We start from the raw sequence: 6,938 nt of genomic DNA on the forward strand, positions 1-6,938 counted from the left end.
TCTCACCCCTACTCCGGCTTTTGATGGGGTTCAATTTGAAATCAAACCCCAATTTATAACGATCATAGAGAGGAAGCAATTTAGTGGAGCTAAGGGTGAAGACCTGAATCTTCACATTGCCGACTATTGTCAATATTGCAACACCATCAGGCAAGCCGGGGTCACTCAAGACCAAATCAGGGAGATTCTCTTTCCCTTCTCTTTAACTGGAAAAGCTAAATTGTGGTTTAATGGCTTAAATAGAACTACACTTGGTATAACTGACTGTGAAACTCTTGTTTTGAATTTCTATAACAAGTATTATCCTGCAGAGAGAACAACCGTACTACGGAGTGCGATTCAGAACTTTGCCCAAGAAGCCGATAAGTCTTTATATGAGGCTTGGGAGAGGTTCAAGGACTTACAAAGAGAATGCCCTCACCATAATTTAGCACAATGGCTGTTAATCCAAGCCTTTTATAACGGCATTGGAAATTCCTCTTGAATAATTTTAGACTCTGCAGCTAGGGGGAGATTTATGAATCTTAATGTTGATGATGCAGTTCAGGTTATTGAAGATATGGCGATACACAATTCCCAATATGGGAATCCCAGAGGATTTGCTAACAAGGGGAAGCATAGTGTCGACTCTGTATCCTTTTTGCAAGCTCAACTAACCTCTATTTGCCAAAAACTAGATAATCTGAGCACTGCTAATGTAGCTAATGTTTCTGCAATTAATAATAATTCTAATGAGGCTTTCTGTGAAAATTGTGGTATTGTAGGTCATTGGGAGCAAGATTGCAGGGGTTCCGTGGAGCAAGTTAATGCCTTCCAAGCTTATAGGCAGAATAACCCATACTCCAACACTTACAATCCTGGATATCGGAATCATCCATACCTTTCCTACCGGAGCACTAATGTTCAAAATCCACCACCACAAGAACCACAGGCGCCACAGCAGCAGAACTATTATCATCCCAATGCTAGCCAGAAGAACCAACCACAACAAACCCCCTAATCCTCCGATCCTTCTCTGACGGAAATTAGAGCAATGTTGGTTAATATGCAAAAGCACATGGAGAGCAGAGATGCGACAATTGATCAAATTATAGCGCATAATAAAATTATGGATAATCAAATTGCGCAACTCTCCACTACTCTACAAGCCCGCCAACAGGGAGCTCTACCGGCACAGCCGAATAGGCCTACGGATAAACCATTTGCAATTACTCTAAGGAGTGGTTCAAACTATGAAGGGCCCTCTAAGCCCAGAGTTGATGAACCTGTTTTATTAAATAATGCTAATCTTGATTCCGTTAAATCAAACAATGTAGTTGATAGCCCTGCAGGGCTAAAGGATAATACTAACATATCTAATTCTACATTGCAGGGTACAACTCCAGAGAAGGTGGCTACTCCAGACAAGAATAATAATGCTCCAAAGCCAATTATCAAACTTCCTTTCCCCAATCGTCAATTGAAGACAAACTTGGATAAGCAGTTTGGTAAGTTCCTAGAGGTGGTAAAAGATTTGAAGGTAACAGTTACCTTTACTGAATTGATCACGCAAATCCCCTCGTATGCAAAATTTATGAAAGAAATATTGACGAGAAAAAGGTCTATTAGTGAGGTAGAGACAGTAGCTTTCACTGCAGAGTGTAGTGCCGTACTTCAAAATAAGTCTCCACCTAAATTAAAAGATCCGGGTAGTTTTTCTATCCCTTGTCATATTGGCAATCTCTTGATTGATAATGCATTATGTGATTTGGGTGCTAGTGTTAGCGTCATGCCATTATCTGTGTGTTCTAAGTTGAATATGGGTAAATTAAAAGCCACCAATATAACTCTACAAATGGCCGACCGTTCTTTCAAATACCCCTTAGGTGTTTTAGAGGATGTCCCCGTTAGAGTAGGTAAATTTTATATACCTGTAGATTTTGTTGTTCTTGATATGGCTGAGGATACGCAAACCACAATTATTTTGGGTAGACCATTCCTTAACACTGCAGGAGCAGTCATAGATGTAAGAAGTGGTAAGTTAACACTATCAGTAGGGGATGATAAAGTTGTTTTTAATCTAAATAATACCCCTAAAAGCTCCATGACTTTGGAGAAATGTTTCAGTGTTAATGTGGTTGTAAATTATTCTAACAAGCCCTAAGCTCTTGAAAAAGATCCCTTGGAGGCAGTATCTTGTGTTGCATCCTTTTCAGATGAGATAGACAAATGGCAGAAGGAAATCGATGCAATAGAAAGAGCACTCTACAATGTTGGTCTTGGTTTTGAGGATGAAAAGGTGGAACCGTTAAAGCAAGTTGTGCGAATCGAGCCTACGGTAAGTGTTCCGCCAGATCGAGTTGCTGGTGTTGAACGCAATGACAATTTGAAGCAACACTCGATCGAAGAAGGATTTTTAGTGCGTAGCATTGAAGATCCCCCAACCCAAGTCAAAGAGGATCCACCAGATAAGGTGGTTTGGCGTCCCACAGGGTATGTCAGAAAGCTGAATCACAGCCTGAACACCGCTAGACCGGGTGAGAAACCGCCCGATCAAGCGTTAGGCCAAGGGTCCTAGAAATTGTACTTGGTAAGAAGGTCGTGCGGGACCTAGATAAACCAACGCTTTGCGGGAGGCAACCCGTATTTTTAATGCTTCTTAGACTAGTTTTTCTTTTCTTTTTCCTTATGAGAGGAGAGATGAGGGAATTTAACGAAATCTATGAGTGTTTGTACAGGTTTGAAGCAAAAGAGTTAGCCAAATTTTTGAGAAAAGACGAAAATTAATTTTTCGCCGATTTAGTCTCGGCCCCGACCGGGCGACTCTTGCCTGATCGGGCGCGAGAGCAAGGATCTGAGAACAAGTAATTTCGCCCGAACGGGTGAGTGGTGCCCGACCGGGCGCGAAATTCGTCGTATATGGACTAATTTTTCCGCCCGATCGGGCAAGCCTCGTCCGACCGGGCGCGAGAAGGGCGAAATTTTAGACTTAAAAATCGCCTGATCGGGCAACTGGCGCCCGACCGGGCGCGAAAGGTTACGAACTTCGAGCGATTTAGATCGCCCGACCGGGCGAAGGACGCCCGACCGGGCGCGAGAACCTGCTTGCAAAATAACCCAGATCTCCCGACCAGGCGACCCACCGCCCGACCGGGCGCGAATGACGTCGGCTTGTTTTTCTTTCTTTCTTTTCTTCTTTCTTCCTCCATTTCTTCTTTCTCCATAACTTTCTCTCTCTAAAACTCAAATTTTCTCTAACTTCTCTCTAAGATTTCTCCTCCATTACCAACCCAAATTCAAAACTCTTTACATATTTGTGATCCTCTCTTCATCCTCTTCACTTTCATACAAAAATTTGTCAGTTTTAATTCAATAAATTTTCAAACCCATTTCTTGAACCTGGCATCAAAGAGGGCTAGGTCCGTTTTTGGTAGGAGCTCTAGTTCGAGGGAAGAATACGACCTGGACTTGCAACTCCCGTATTGGCCGACGATCCGGATTGTGAGCCGGGAACAAAAGGAACGGCTGGAGCATTTGGTCGGTCGTGAGGTAATTCCTTCTCGGTGGTTACACCGCCCTACCCTAGAATCATTTGGTTTGTATGATTTTGTTAAACGATTTTTGAATGACATTAGCATGAGAAAATTTGTTGATATGCACTATCCTACATACCGAGAACTTACTTGTGAATTCCTGTCCACTTTTCATGTTGTTAGTAGTATAAATGGGCCAAATTTATTTTTCAGGTTAAATAATAGAAATATTAGTTTAACTTTTGTAGAATTTTGTAAAATTTTTGAATTAAATTTTGAATTATCTCACCAGTGGCATGCAGACTATAAAATGGGTGATTTATATTATGCTTTGACTGGTTTACCTACCCCTGACCCCCAACATGCTAGTACCAAACCTATTCACCACCCTATCCCAAAAATCTGGCAAAGATTTGCGGGTTTGTGTTTTTTAGGTAAGGCCGGGCCTCATAACGCTCAAACTAACGAACTAGCTGTCATAGGACATTATGTGTACGGGTACGGGAAATTGAACATTGGTAGGTTTATAGTTCACCATTTGAGTAGGCATGCCACAACCAGCACCACTTCCAAGTCCCCTATCCGTTTAGGTGGCCTTATCACTCGAATAGCGGTGAAAAAGGCCGGTTTTGTAGTAGACGGACCCCACCAGCTGACCAACTGTGGACCAGATACCTACATGACTGCTAGGTATATTGAGGATGTGGGGTGGGTTAGACCGGATAGCGAGCATACACCCTTTTGGTGTATTCGGACTGGGAACGAGCAACCTTTGCCCATTTTTCCCCTACCCAGTCCAGACTTGACCGCCTTTCCCCCAGGGCAACTTTCTTACACTTATGATGCTTTAGTTGCCAGCGCTAGGGGGCAAGCACCACCACCACCAGTTCCACCACCCCAGCCTTAGCCCGAGGTGGCTTTCTCTCCACCTCGTTTGTCCCACTCTGTCCCTCATGTTGACTCTGACCCAGTTTGGGATCTTTAGAGTATAGGTCAGGCCCTAGGACGTATCGAGCATTCACATACTGACCTTAGGAGGATGGTAGGCTCCTTAGACCAGAGGTTAGGGTATCTAGAGAGGAACCAGGGTAGAGCTCTCTACCCTATGTACGATGATTATGCTCGTCAGGGCAACATTCCCGACGACGCTATTCACCCTGACTGGTTTCAGCCACCACCCCAGGGATACGATAGGGATCCCACTGCCCGTGGTATTTACATTGACTATTCTTCTTTCTTCGGGTACGGGCATGACATTCCTTTCGGGGGACCGGCGGGGGGGAGTTTTCACGCTGATTATTTTGGTGGTAGCTCTTCTGGTGCAGGTGGTGCAGGTGGCAGTGGAGGTGCGGGTTTCGGATCGATGGATGAGGATGATGAGGACCAGCTATGCTGGGCTAGTTTCCGAGCCAATGAGGACATTGTCTGATTCTGGCTTGGGGAAGATTTTGGTTTGGTATTTTTCTTTTTCTTTTTTTCATTTATTTTTGGTGTGTTTTCTTAGGTTAGTTTTCTTGCTCTCTAGGTTAGGTTTATTGTTTTCTTATATATGAAAAATACAAAAAAAAATTAAAAAAAAAAAAAAAATCCAAAAATACGTTCCAATGAATTATAAATTATGCTTCCCTGTGCCCCTTACTTGAGAAAATTGTTTTGATTCTTGGTATTTGATGATAGGCATTGTGGATTAGTTGATCATGATTTGATGTTTGATTGCCCTGAAACCTTTACATGCGTCAATTTTGTCCAACTACTTGTGAATATAGTTCTTGACTAGTTGATTTGGTTAGGAAATGTGTGATAGTTCCATAGTTCCTGGTATGTCAATGAATTTGAGTATTGGTTTGCAACTATAAGTAATGTTTATACGATTCATTATTATGCACATTGTGGAGGATGAAGGGATTTGTTCTCTTAGGTAGCCTCCAGATGATTGTAGATACATTTGTTCCTTTCTTGCTACCCATGTTGTTGCCTTGACCTTTTGTTGTTTATTAGCCGCATTACAAGCCTATTTTTCCCCATTGGTTACTAGTCCCAAGCTTGGCTTGGGGGAGCTATTAGTGAGTGAGGTGAGGGAGTTTGTAGTGTGCTTATTATTTGCACAATTTGGGTGGGATTTGAGAAGTTGTTTTGTTAATTATTCATGTTTATTTTTGATGAGTTTTAGAGTTATATTTTCTTGAAAAATAAAGCATGATGTTATGAAGAAAAAAAAAGAGAAGTTCAAGAAAAAAAAAAAACAAATGTGAAAAATAAGTGAACTTCAATAGAAAAAAAATGTTCAAATGATCTATTTGGAGGTTGATCAAAGAAAATTTTTGAGCTTCAATGAAAAATTCAAGTTTGGAAAATAAAGTTTGCTTATTCACTCTATTTCTTCATTATTATATCTTATGAGTGAAATTGTAAATGTTGGGTTTATTTATTATGATTGGAGTATATTTGGTTTTTGTTGGAGTTGGTCATGTAGGAGATGTATGATCACTATTTATTTTGATCATGGGTTTTATTAGGATATGGCTCCTTTAAGCATAGCTTTTCTTTCACATAATCCCAAATCTATCCTACCTTTACCCTAGCCTTACATTACAAGCTTTAAAGACATTTTGACCTTTGTGCATAGAGTTGTATGAATGTGAAAGTGTTATTTATCAATGCAAGTTATGATTTGGCATATTTCGAGTCGACTAGTAGGATTGAGCGTTCATTGTGTTATACACACGAGAGTGTGAGTTGGGAGGGCATTGTTCACATAAAGGGGTTGGATGGAGAGCGATCGAGTACATCTTTTACTCGCCACATAAATGAGAGTTGAGTGTGTGAGCACTAGTCTTAAATTCTATATGCTCTTGTGGTTTGCTCTGTTTGGCAATTGTTAGGGAAGATTGGTAATTAGATGGATTTGATTGGTTGACTTTGAAGCATGTTTATTTGATTTACCCTGGATCGTTTGTGCTTGATTTTTACTTTAGGGGTAAAGCATATTTATTGATTCATTGATGAGTTCTTTGCTTAGGGACAAACAAAGGTTTGGCTTGGGGGAGTTTGATGTGTCTATTTTATATAGTATTTTACCCCCGTCCCTTGGTCATAATTAGTAGTGTTTTTGGCTCTTTAGAGCCACTTTTATTACTAATTGGTGTTTTCTAGTGTTTTCGTAGATTTGGTTGACTTTTGCAGGGATTTATACTTTTTGAGTATTTTTCCGAGATATTTTGGCGCAATCACGAACATTGGAGAAGCACGACAAGATTTTATAGCCCAGGGCCGGTTAGAGCCATCAAACCGGTGATTAAGGGCTTGGTATGTGTGATACCGGGGCATTTGGAACGAGTATTCAAGACCCAAAGAGGAAACCCAGATTGGCCCGAAGAATTGGAGCCCAATCGAAGTCCAAATAGTGGCCCAAATGAGCCGCCCGGC

General features: G+C 41.4%; 1 non-coding gene across 1 annotated transcript; it reads right to left on the bottom strand.

The window, feature by feature from the left end:
• Window positions 1-322: 322 nt before the first annotated feature.
• On the bottom strand, window positions 323-429 carry LOC145607843 (small nucleolar RNA R71). The gene has a single exon (XR_014105645.1). It is a non-coding gene; the product is annotated as a small nucleolar RNA R71 (small nucleolar RNA).
• Window positions 430-6,938: the final 6,509 nt, after the last annotated feature.

The sequence above is a fragment of the Chenopodium album genome, chromosome 2 (genome assembly GCF_948465745.1).
Source record: "Chenopodium album chromosome 2, dcCheAlbu1.1, whole genome shotgun sequence".
Taxonomy (NCBI): domain Eukaryota; kingdom Viridiplantae; phylum Streptophyta; class Magnoliopsida; order Caryophyllales; family Amaranthaceae; genus Chenopodium; species Chenopodium album.